The 12,555-nt window shown below is 41.2% G+C and overlaps 1 long non-coding RNA gene across 1 annotated transcript in view; it reads left to right on the top strand.

Annotated features, from left to right (window-relative positions):
- The window catches only part of LOC133073869 (uncharacterized), a 41,331-nt gene extending 35,590 nt beyond the window's left edge, over positions 1 to 5,741 (top strand). Inside the window, exon 4 of the long non-coding RNA XR_009697057.1 lies at positions 5,724 to 5,741. This is a non-coding gene — a long non-coding RNA (uncharacterized LOC133073869). The remainder of the gene's footprint in view (positions 1 to 5,723) is intronic.
- Positions 5,742 to 12,555: the final 6,814 nt, after the last annotated feature.

Here is a 12,555-nt window from a genome sequence, read left to right as displayed (position 1 = left end):
CATCAGGGTCTTTTCCAATGAGTCAGTTCTTCACATCAGGTGGCCGAAATATTGGAGTTTCAGCTACAAGATCAGTCCTTCCAATGAATATTCAGGACTTAGTTCCTTTAGGATTGGTTTCATCTCCTTGTAGTCCAAGGGACTCTCAAGAATCTTCTCCAACACCAGTTCAAAAGCATCCATTCTTCTGTGCTCAGCTTTCTTTATGGTCCAACTCTCACATCTAGAAAAACCCTAGCTTTGACTAGACAGACCTTTATCTCCCTAGGTAATTAAAAAACTATTTTGAAATTCAAAAATCTAGGCAGTGACCTCTTTGTTCTCTGCTGTATCAAATACTCCTCCTTTCCTAGGACAATAAGCCTTGGATTCAAGGTATACTGTTAATGGCAATGAGGGTGAAAAAAACATAAACTACTGAAAAATTCGAGAGATATTGAAAATATTATTTTCCTTTGCTTCTTAGCATAGGACTCCCTGCCCTTCAGAACAAGATCCCTTCCTATCATTCCAGTTGCTCTGCCTGATACTTTATCAATTCATTTTGCATTCAAGCTACAACTGATTTCATACTTGTAATTCCCAAGAGCACAGAGCACTTTGATGGCGTCATGCTTTTGCACATGTAGTTTCCTTTTGCCTGAAAGGCCTTCCTTTTAAGCCTGCCTCCTCATTTTATAAGATGCACTCCTAAACTGGAGATTAAGCTCTTTTCTGTCACTGCCAAACTCAGCTTTCTCAGGTTGAAAGTGAAGTCACTCATTCGTGTCTGACTCTTTGCAACCCCATGAACTGTAGCCTACCAGGCTCCTCCCTCCATGGGATTCTCCAGGCAAGAGTACTGGAGTGGGTTGCCATTGCCTTCTCCAGGGGATCTTCCCAACTCAGGGATCGAACCGGGGTCTCCCACATTCCAGGCAGACGCTTTAACCTCTGAGCCACCAGGGAAGCTGGAGCTATGCTAAACCAGCTTCCTTTTTAGCCATCAGAATTCCTGTTGTTTTCTGTCAATAGGGGGCACTAAAGGAAGACCGGGAGATGGGAAGGCATGAGGAAGTTGAAGGGACTAGTTCCTTCCTATTTGCTTGCTGTTTCTGTAAAGTCACCTAGGAGTGAACATTATTTTGACAACAGCAATTATTTCCATCCCTAGAAGAACCAGCTTCATACCTTCCTCAGAAACACCAGCACTAGCCAGCCATATCTCCTCCTCCAAGGTCTGGGTCCCACCTGTGCATAGTATTTCATTCAGCTTCTAAATTCTAATAACTCTGATTCTTCCTTTGGTTTGCTCAGACCTAGGAGGTGGTAGTTGCTTCCTGAAGTTGTCTCTATGAAACCTCAGTGTTCCCTTTTTGCATTTTCAGTTCTCCAAGACCTGACTAACTAATTTCTAATACTAAATTTTCTCTGTTGGAATTCTTACTGTGCTTTTGTTTCCCTGACTGATACTTGTTCTCTGTTAAGTGAAAGGTAGCAGAATATGCCACCTCAAAATATGCCATTTTGACATAAGGATTGTTTAGAGCTGAAGGAAACTGAGAAGAAATAGATACAAGAAAAGCCCTGTGCCCTCTCCCTATTTGCCTAAAAGACATAAATTTGTAAAGGTGTTCCCCACTCCCTTCTCTACCAGGAAGAAGTTAGTTACCCCAGAGATATCTACTTCACAGACCTTACTGGTTAGCCCTTATGTTCCATTAAAAACCTTCCGCAATTTACTGCCCTAGAAACGCAAAGTCTTTTCCCTTTGTCTAGTCACTTTTCTAAAAAAATCTATTACTTTTTTGGCAAGATGCTATGAAGCACAAGTTCTAATCACCCCTTTGAGTTATTCATCACTGACTGCTCCCATGTATGTGTGCAATGCATGCACTGATAGATTTTTGCTTGTTTTTCTCTTGTTAATCTGTTCTTTTGAAAGTCTAGTTTGCAGAGTCTCAGCCAATAAATCTTGGATGGGTAGAAGGAAAAAAATTTCCTTCCCTGCAGAGGACTACCTGGACCATTCATGCACTCCCTCCTCATCAAGGTGTTTGTTTTTGTGCTTCCCCACTGCCTTTCAGATGACTCCTTTGAGGTGCTTATCACAGTATGTTATAATGACTTTCTTAAATGAGTGTCCCATCCCTGTGTTAGACTCTCAGACATAGAGATTTTGTCTTATTCATCTTTATGGTCCCTCTGCTTGTCACAGTAAATATATACTCAATAACTGGTCCTTGAATTAACAAGTGAACAATCAAATGATTGCATAAATACTATAATAGTCATGTATTTTATCCTGCTAAAACTACAATGACGTCTCTTCATCAATAGAATAAATCCCAAAGCATCCCTCAATCTGGACCTTTCCTCTTCAGTTTTATCTCCTTCCCACCCCTTTTATTTCAGCCACATTGAATGGCTCTCAGCTCTCAGAACACCCCTCCAGGCCTCCGTCCTCATTGTCCTCTTGTTGTCTGAAAAATGGGGTGTGAGAGGATCGTCATGTTCCGGGTCTCCAGTGAATCCCTAGCACTGGCCGCCAAGTGAGGCTCCTTGGCTTTGCACAGGAAAGAATTCAAAAGCAAGCCATAGTAAAGTGAAAGCTCGTTTATTTAGAGAGATACACACTCTAGGAACAGAATGTGACCCGTCTCAGGAGGCGAGAGGGGCCCTGGGAGGTGCATATTCCATAGACAGATTGCAGCCCATCTCAAAAGATGAGAGGACCCTGAGGTGAGGGGGTGGTTAGTTTTTACGGACTGGATAACTTCATAGGTAAAGTGAAGAGTGGGAGGAGTATTCTAACTACTTTGGAGAAGGGCTGGGGATTTCAGGGGTTTGGGACAGCGCCCACTTTTTGGCCTTTCAAGGTCAGCCTTGGAATTGTCATGGTATCTTTGGGCATGACATTTAGCATATGCTAATGTATTACAATGAGGGTATAATGAGGCTCAAGGTCTGCTGGGAGTCGAACCTTTCACCATCTTGGGCCTTGTATGTTCTAACTGGCTTTTGTTGTATCCTGTTCTTCTTAATGGTTGTGTCATTCTTTTCATTGTCGTGCCCTGCCCTCTTCCTTTCTGTCTCACTTTCTTCCTAAAATGCTTTGTTTATGTCTGACTTCCTTACTACCCTGCAAGCTATTCATGGTGTTCCTTTATTTCCACTGTCTAGCAGGGTCCTGGGATACAGTAGCTACTCAATGTATAATTATTAAATAAGCATTTCCATACTACTGCAGTTTCCCTTATAATTTTTGGTCTTTACAATACTTCTTGTAGGTTATGTGCCACAATTTACTTAATCACTACCTTATTATTGGATATAAAGACTTTTTCCAGGTTCACTATTATAATCAATGCAGTAGAGTATTTTTTGTGCAAACAGCTTGTTTTCTCATAAAGAGAGTTATAATTTTTTTTTTTTCTTTTTCTTACGAGAAGGGTAGAATATGAGTTAGTGGGAAAAAAAGAGGAGTTTCATTTTTCCCAGTTGGTGTCAATGATGGTAGGCCATTGATGGTAGGTTAGAGGATGACCGGGCTTCCTTGGTGGCTCATATGGCAAAGAATCTGCTTGCAATGCAGGAGAACAAGTTTGTTCCCTGGGTCAGGAAGATCCCCGGGAGAAGGGAATGGTTACCCACTCTAGTATTCTTGCCTGGAGAATTCCATGGACAGAGGAGCCTGGTGGGCTAGAGTCCATGTGATTGCAAAGAATCAAACACGACTGAGTAGCTAACATACTTAGAGGATGTTTGAGAGGGGTCCTCATGTGTTTAGAAGGCCAATGAAATAATTTGATTCACAAGTTAAAATAGTTTCCTAATAACTTCCTAATCAAGGTATTCACATCCAAGTATTCTAGACCAAGTATATCTATATGCCTGAATCCTCATTATCTCCAGCTTCTCTTTGAGCACACAGAAGCAGAAAGAAATTAGGTGACATTTGACCTTAAAAATGGGATGGTTGGAGTTTGAGGAACAGGATAATATATAATTAGTCAATAGAAATGAAAATCTGTAGAAACCACTATCTTTGAATCATACCAAAGTTTGATTTCACTCTATTTGGAAACCTCCAAAATATAAAGAAATCTCTTAATACATAAAACAGAAACACTCATGAAAATTTGTTTAAATAGAAGTTCCCTCTATTGAACTTTCTTTTCCTAAATAGTTTTCATTTTGTAATTGGAGGTGTGTAATTGGAGGGCTGACATGAAGTCTAGCCCGCATTCTTTCCTAAGCTGTTTTCTGACCACTATAGTTTTGTTAGGTAGTTAGAATAGGGAAAAGGAGTCCAGAATGGCGGTGGCTAAAAGACCTGGAAGGGAAAAGCCCGAGAAAATAGAACAAAGGAAGGTCCGAGGACCAGAGTGAGAACCTCAGGTAAAACAAACAACACTCCTGGCTGGCCCAATTTACATAAGATAGGCCCAGGGACAGAGAAACATATAAAAAGAGGAGCCAAAACCCTCCTCTCTCTCTCTCTCCTGCGCGATGGGGCGATCTTCTCTTCGCTTGGATCAACGTGCCCTCATGCCTCGAAGATGGATTTTCCTGTTTTTATCTAAATAAAATAGAGCTGTAACACTGAGCTGTAACACTGATTTATCTAAGAGCTATAACACTGTCCGAGACCTGAGAGCTATAACACGGTCTGTCCAAGACCCGAGAGCTGTGACCCGCCGAGGTGGCTTTAATGTCCGTCACTCCAAATTTTTGTTGTGATGAGACAAAGAACCGAGGAGCATACACTCGCCTGACAGTTTCAAACAGGTTTAGAATTGCCAAGTTAAAGAAGAGAGAGGTAGACAGACAGAGGAAAGTGATGCAAGCCTAAAATTGACTTGACTTCTAGCTTTGGGACAGAATGCTTCATGGATCTGTGGCCTCATCCATAAATTGAGTAGAAGGTCCCCAAAGCCCTTTCTAACTCTGGCTTTCCATGACCTTAGATGTGTTAGTCCTGATATGTGCAGTGACCTCAGTGAAGCTCAAATTAGCTTTTGTCTTCCCTGAGTTTCAAGAACACAGAGCGCAACCTAATTTCCTTGCAGATATAAGGCATCTTGCATCCCCCTGTCCAGATTTTAAAAAAAAAAGCAAAAAAAGCCCAAAGAATTAACTGTTGTGATTCCTCAGGAAATGTGTGCCTACTTTATTCATTATGATTTGTATGTTCTCCTTCCTCCAGATCTTTATGGAATCTGACTTGAACTCATTTTGCATTCTTTGTTGACAGAGAGTCCTGAAATAAATCTCCTACAATCTGCAAAAGACATTGTTGCCCAATTTAGCTGAACCTAATCAGGAGAAATCTAATGGAAGTGAATGGCTTTTCCTTGCAATTTATCAGGACTGTTTTTAATTTTATATTGCTATTGTTGTTGTTTTTAGCCCAGAGTTGAAGTATATTCACTTCGATTTGGAGAAGTCGCCCTGGGCCGTACCACATGCCCTGGGCTTGGTTTGCAGATAAGGAAAGGACTGCTCTCTTCTCTGCCCCTTCAGGTTTACCCACAATTTGTCAAAAGAAAAGGCATTCATACAGTTCCATGGTTCATTTTTTTTTCAGTTCCTCCAATTTCCTCTCCAAAAGCACATGCAGCTGTTTATAAAATGCCTCTATTTAGAAGTCCTCTTTAGGAGGCAAAAGGAAATCTTAGGCTTCTTTCAGATAATGTTTTGTGAATGAGGCTGAGAATAAATAATATATTACTGTTTTTAAGGAGAAAATTCACTGCTGCCACCCCTACCAAGAGGGATCAGTATCCTCACCATGGACCTCTGCTTAGGAAAGGTGGCATTCAAAGGCAACCAGCCGTCTCTGCTGCCGGCTCATCAGGTCGGGGCCAGGGCCGCCATGCTCCAGTTTAACTAGCTGGGAGGGACTGTTTTTAAGGGGAATGGAGGTCATTAAACAGGGCAGCCCTTATTTGGCTATCTCAGCATTCTGAAGTGATGCTAGACATGGAAAGTGATGAAAATCAAACAGGAATGTTCAATAAGGGCAACTGGTCACTGTTAGGAAAGCAGATTTCCCCTGTACTATTCCTCTTTGTTTGAATTCAAGCAGTGACATTGCAAAGTCCAACTAATGTGAAATGATCCAGTAAGTCATGACACAGTTCAATATATATTTTAAATACAAGCCAGAATTTGTCATTTAGTTTGAATGTTGCTTAAAATTAGAACTGTTCTTTTATCACAATTATAGCCTCAGTTTCGTAGAAGGCAGTATTTCGGTTCTTTGTCTTCATAAGCAAGCGATTGCATATTCAGCAGTCAACAAACTCATTGAACACCTACTGTGTGCTAGTCTGATTCTGATTCAGAACCTTGATTCTTGTCCCATTCACCACATTATTTTTAATGCAAAAATTAAAACTAATATGTTATATTTTAAGGTCTTTTCCTATTTTTCTGTAGGCTGGCAGAGAGAAAATTGCCCAGGCAACTTCTGAGATCTGGAGATACAGTCTTAAAAAGAAAGAAAAGTTCCCTGCCCATGTGGAGGTGTCTTTCTTTCTCCAGAGAGAAGCAGATGGGTAAGTAAATAATTGAAAAATAGTTATAGATAATTGAAAAATAATTATAAATAATTGTAAATTTTGGGTAATTAAAAAAAACTAAAACAGGATCTTTCAATAGAGACTGGCAAAGTAAGGGACAACTCCTCTAAGGTGATTGTGGAAGACTCATTCAGGGGGTCTCGTATGATCCTGGGCTTCCCTCGTGGCTCAGTGGTAAAAGAATCTGCTTACAGTGCAGGAGATGTGTGCAGGAGATAGAGGTTCGATCCCTGGGTCAGGAAGATCCCCTGGAGAAGGAAATGGCAACTCACTCCAGTATTCTTGCCTGGGAAGTCCCATGGACAGAGGAACCTGGCAGGCTACAGTCCATGGGGTCACAAAAGAGTCAGACACAACTTAGCAACTAAATAGCAACAACATATGATCTTAGACCTGAATTATGAGGAAGGCCCCAGCCATGGAAAATTTGGAGGAAGAACCTGGGGAGCATTCAGGGAAAGCACCAAGGAGGTAACCTTGGTATAGTCAAGGAATAAGAAGGACAAGCTGCCTGCAGGGCTATGAGTTAAAAGAGATCTACGAGAGGAGGTCATAGAGATGGGAAGGGATTGGATAATATAAGTCCTGTAGACTATGGTAAAGTACAACTGGATAACATTGAAAGACTGCAGGGTATCAATATTATTTGTGCTTTAAATTTATCATTCTGGCTGATTTATGGAAAACAGGTGGAAGCAAAAAGGCTAGTAATTAAATTAAAGTAATTGTGATAAGCAATTAGTAGCTTAATATTGGCAAAGACAGGAAGTAGAGTGGATGGATTTGAGATGTTTTAGAAGCAGAACCTCTAAACTTGCTGAATAATTAGATATGGAGGTGAGGGATAGGTAGGAAACCAGGAAAAAGGTTAAGGTTTGAACAACACAGAATGACAGTGTCATGAGATGGAGAATTGAATTCACGGAGGAAAAGATTTGACGTGAAGGTGGGAATGGAGAATTCTTTGCAGCTTGTTACATGGGAGATTTCTTTTGGACATCTGACTGGCGATATGAAGACTGGAGAAATAAAGTAGGTACAATTGGTTTGTAAAAGATGATCTAAAACTATGGGAGAAGAAAAAGTAGGAAGCCCAGGACTGGGCCATGAGGCACTCCAACATTAGAAGGTCAGGACAGAGTGACAAGGAAATTAGCATAGTACTTAATATACTGTAAATGGAGGCCAAATGATGGATGTAAAATGCATTAGAGGAAGAATCAAAGGTATCATACACATGCTGAAAACTGCAGCACTCGAGCATGTTAACTTCCTGCTGTGGTGAAAATAAAGATGAAATTCATTTCATCTGAGTTAGCAAATATCATGGAAAAATAAATGATCTTTATTCCATGAGGGTATTTATAACACGTGATGTCTCTGCATCACTGCCACCCTTGTAAGCAGTTCTTCAGGTGCCGTGATTTGTCTCAGATAGGGGTGCTCTGTGTCCTGGAATGAGTTTGGGGAAAGCTATAGCACACCTGTGTTTATTCATGATTTGGAGAGTCCTGTTTGGTAATACTGAGTCATTTCCCCAATGCTTCGAGAAATTAGATAGGGTGGGGATCGTACTTATATGTGTAAAATCTCTGGCTTAGTTCTACAGGAGTGATGGTCCAGTCTAGTCAGTTCTTAGAAACCAAACCCTTCAAGTCTTCTACAGGGACAGCTCGCATGTTAATATGAAACATGAGGCATGCCAGCACTAATCAAGACAGCATCCAGTGGCCCAGGCAGTGGCCAGGGGCTTTGGAACCAAGCCATCTGTCTTCAAATCCCAGCTCTGCCATTTTCTGGCTACGTGTCCTAAGACAAGTTACCCAAGTTCTCCAAGTCTCAGTTTCCTCATCTGTTAATGATGACGATACTTCACAAGCTTGTTATGAGCTTTAATGAGATACCATGTGCCGAGTGACTAACCCCTGGGCCTCGATGAGTTGCTGGGAGATCCTCAAAAAATCTTGGTCTCTTCTCTCTTCATCCCAGTAACATGCTCTAACCCACTAAAACCCCAAGGTAATTCTGATTCTGGCCCCATTCATTACATTACTTTTTGAATGTAAAAATTAAAACTAAAATGTTATACTCATAGATCACTTCCTGAATCAGTGATCCTTTTTGTGAGCTGGCAGAGAGAAAATTGTCTAGGCAACTTCTATTGCTATTACAGTATGAGAAAAATTCTCACTCAGACAGCAGCACTGTTTCTCAGTCTGGTTAATTTCCTCAGCATTGGGACAGTGCTGAAACTTCCTATTTAAATTCTAGAATTTGAATTTAGTATCTAAACCCAGTAATAACAGAAAAACTTCCGAGCAACTGCTTGCCAGGTTTCTCTATGATACACGGTTCAATAAATCTGTCACCGAACCATTGCCATTTTTTCTCATTTAATTTGTTAATTCAACTAGTATATACAAAGGCCCTACTAGTGCCCAACACAAGGTAGACATGGGAGTGACCATGATGAGCAAGGTGGACACAGTCCCTGCAGTCACTCTTGCACAGGCCAAGGTTAAACGGCCCATTCCACTGGCAGAGAAGTGGCAGCCCTCCCCTGCTCCATTCACAAGAGGTCATTCACTTACACACAAATGCAACTTGTTTAAGATTCCTGGAATTGTTTGGAAATAGGAGCTAAAGGTTATTGCCATCTTTTCCCAGACAGCTTTCTCTTTAATCGAGGAATAGGGTCTACTTCTTTGTCTGTATATTTTTAATTATAAAAATAACACACGCTTGCTTTAAAATGTGTTAATTTCCCCTAAAGTGGGAAGCTTCTTCTCCTTGCCAGAAGAGAAGCAATTAGAATTTGGTATCTACACTTTCCAGGCTTTTTTTCTAAGAAGATACAAATGCATATCTATGCATACCCACTCCCATGTCCCATGGATACCCAATGTTTTGTTTGCTTTGTTTTTGACAAATATCATACTGTTTTGTAACTTGATTTTTTTTTTTTACTTAGCAGTGTGTTATGGACATATTTCAGCATATTAATCTAACTGCATTTTTAGTGTGCTACATAATAGTTATAAAATTAATCAATCATACTTGTTTTTTAAACTTCTATCACTAGAACTTCTATTTGTTTCTAATTTATTGATATTAGAGACAATTACTTAGTTAATGTTCTTGTACATATATATTTTCTAATTTGTATGGCTTATCTGGACTAGAATCCTTTAAGTGAAATTGCTAGGTCAAAGAAGTTGTGCGTTTTAAACTTTGAAAATTTAAAATTGCCTTCAAGAAAGATGACACCCAATTTAGTTTCCTGTCAACACCATGTGAAAATACTCACTTCCTCCCTCTCTGAATATTATTATTCTTAAGTTTGCCAGTCTGATGGGGAAAATGGAATTTCATTCTAGTTTGCAAACTTCTGGTTTCTACTCTGACATGTAAAAAGCTTGGAAAACACCATTTTCTTACAAGGAAAATCTGGACAAGCTGAAAATCAATGACTTTTCTTAGATACATCACAGAATTTAAGTTTCAAGGTAAACCACACCCTGAAATCTGGAGAGACAGGTGCATCCAGAGAGAGACAACAGAAGTCAGTGGACCAATAAGGGTGTGACCACTTAATTTAACTAGTAATTGTGACGAATAGCTGGAGGCAGAGTATGGACTAGTGTGACTGAGAAACACCTGGGGCCCCAATCATCAGAGGGCCCCCCCCCCCCCCACCAGTTTTGAAGTGTTTTTTCCTCCAGGAGCCCCACCACATTCTCATGGTGAGGATCTGAGAAAAACCTCCTCCTCCCCCATGGGATAGGGAGGCAGAGGGAGGAGATGGGAAGAATAGCAAAGATATAACCCTCCTGGATCCTTCTCCATAGTAAAGTCTCACTCTCCAGGGACAAGACTGAAACTGTATCCCACTTGGAGGCGGGCATTTCCACCATAGCCAGCCCCTAACCTTCCTGTCTCAACTAAAACAACCTCCCAAAATGTAGTTAATAGGACACGGGGAATGGAGTATGGGAGAAAGTCGTATACTTAGTGAAGAGGGAGAGAAACACGTTTAAGACACAGGCCCGCCAAAGATGAACTTAATCAGATTATAAAAACTTCCCTTCCCCCATACCTTACTGCCATTCTAATAAGCCTTCAATGGATTATAGCTGAAAGATCTGCAAAGCCCCGTGGCTTTCTGAGTGGAAGTACAAAGGGAAGCCTGAAGCCAAGAGAGCATAGGAAAATAAGGGCACCAGAGGAATCTGAAGCCTGTGGAACTGTTACAACAAACATGAAACATAGTCCAGCTCCAAGCCAGATTAACATAAATCCTTACTCTAAAGGCCTAATTACCTCACTACCTACTACAACATATCAGGTTTTCAAGCAAAAAAATTACAAGGCATACTAAAAGACAAGAAAAAAACAGTCTGAAGACAGAAAGCAAGCCCCAGAACCAGATTCAGATATAATACAGATGTTGGAATTATCAGACAAGGAATTAAAATAACTAGGATTCATATGTTAAAAGCACTAATAAAACAAAATAGAAAACCAATTCAGTAATATCAGCAGAAAGATGGAAACTGTAAGAATCAGAAGGAAAAACTCGAAATGAAAAACTGTAATGGAAATGAAGACTATCTTCAGTAGGCTCATCTGCTGGATGCAGTGAGGAAAAAGACAGTGAATTTGAAGTAGCCCAATAGAAACTGCACAAATAGAAACTCAAAGAGAAAAAAGAATTTAAAAAAATAACATTCAAAAATACAGACTGAAGTAAGTCAGAAAGAGAAAGACAGATGTTGTATATTAATGCATGCATATGGAATCTAGAAAGATGGTACTGATAAACCTATTTGCAGGGTAGCAATGGGCTTCCCACATAGCTCAGTTGGTAAAGAATCTGCCTGCAATGCAAGAGACCCCAGTTCAATTCCTGGGTCGGGAAGATCCGCTGGAGAGGGGATAGGCTACCCACTCCAGTATTCTTGGGCTTCCCTTGTGGCTCAGCTGGTAAAGAATCCGCCTGCAATGAGGGAGATCTGGGTTCCATCCCTGGGTTGGGAAGATCCTCCTGGAGAAGGGAAAGGCTACCCACTCCAGTATTCTGGTCTGGAGAATTCCAGGGACTATATAGTCCATGGGGTCGCAAAGAGTCGGACACTACTGAGCAACTTTCACTTTCACTTGAGACTCAGACCTAGAGAACAGATTTGTGGACACTAGGGGAAGAAGGTGGGACAAACTGAGAGAATAGCATGGAAACGTATACATTGTCAGTTCAGTCACTCAGTCGTGTCCGACTCTTTGCAACCCCATGGACTGCAGCACACCAGGCCTCCCTGTCCATCACCAACTCCCGGAGCTTACTCGAACTCGTGTCCATTGAGTCAGTGATGCCATCCAACCATCTCATCCTCTGCTGTCCCCTTCTCCTCCTGCCCTCAATCTTTCCCAACATCAGGGTCTTTTCCAGTGAGTCAGTTCTTTGCATCAGGTGGCCAAAGTATTGGAGTTTCAGCTTCAGCATCAGTCCTTGCAATGAACATTCAGGACTGATTTCCTTTAGGATGGACTGGTTAGATCTCCTTGCAGTCCAAGGGACCCTCAACAGTCTTCTCCAACACCACAGTTCAAAAGCATCAATTCTTAAGCACTCAGCTTTCTTTATAGTCCAACTCTCACATCCATACATGACTACATGTACATTACCACACGTAAAATAGATGGCAGGTGGGAATTTGTTGTGTGACATGGGCTTCCCAGGTGGTGCTAGACATAAGAAATGTGGGTTTGACCCCTGGGTCAGGAAGTTCCCCTAGAGGAGGGCATGGTAACCAATTCCAGTATTCTTGCCTAGGGAATCCCATGCATAGAGAATCTGGTGGGCTACAGTCATGGAGTTGTGAAGAGCTGGACATGACTGAAGTGACTTACACACACAGACTCACACACCGGGGGGCTCAAACCAGTGCTCGGTGACAACCTAGAGGGGTGGGATGGAGGGGAAGATGGGAGA

Source organism: Dama dama, chromosome 19, assembly GCF_033118175.1.
Source record: "Dama dama isolate Ldn47 chromosome 19, ASM3311817v1, whole genome shotgun sequence".
NCBI classification, from domain to species: domain Eukaryota; kingdom Metazoa; phylum Chordata; class Mammalia; order Artiodactyla; family Cervidae; genus Dama; species Dama dama.
The sequence above is the reverse complement of the archived record's forward strand: the minus strand, read 5'-3'. Positions and strand labels throughout refer to the sequence as shown.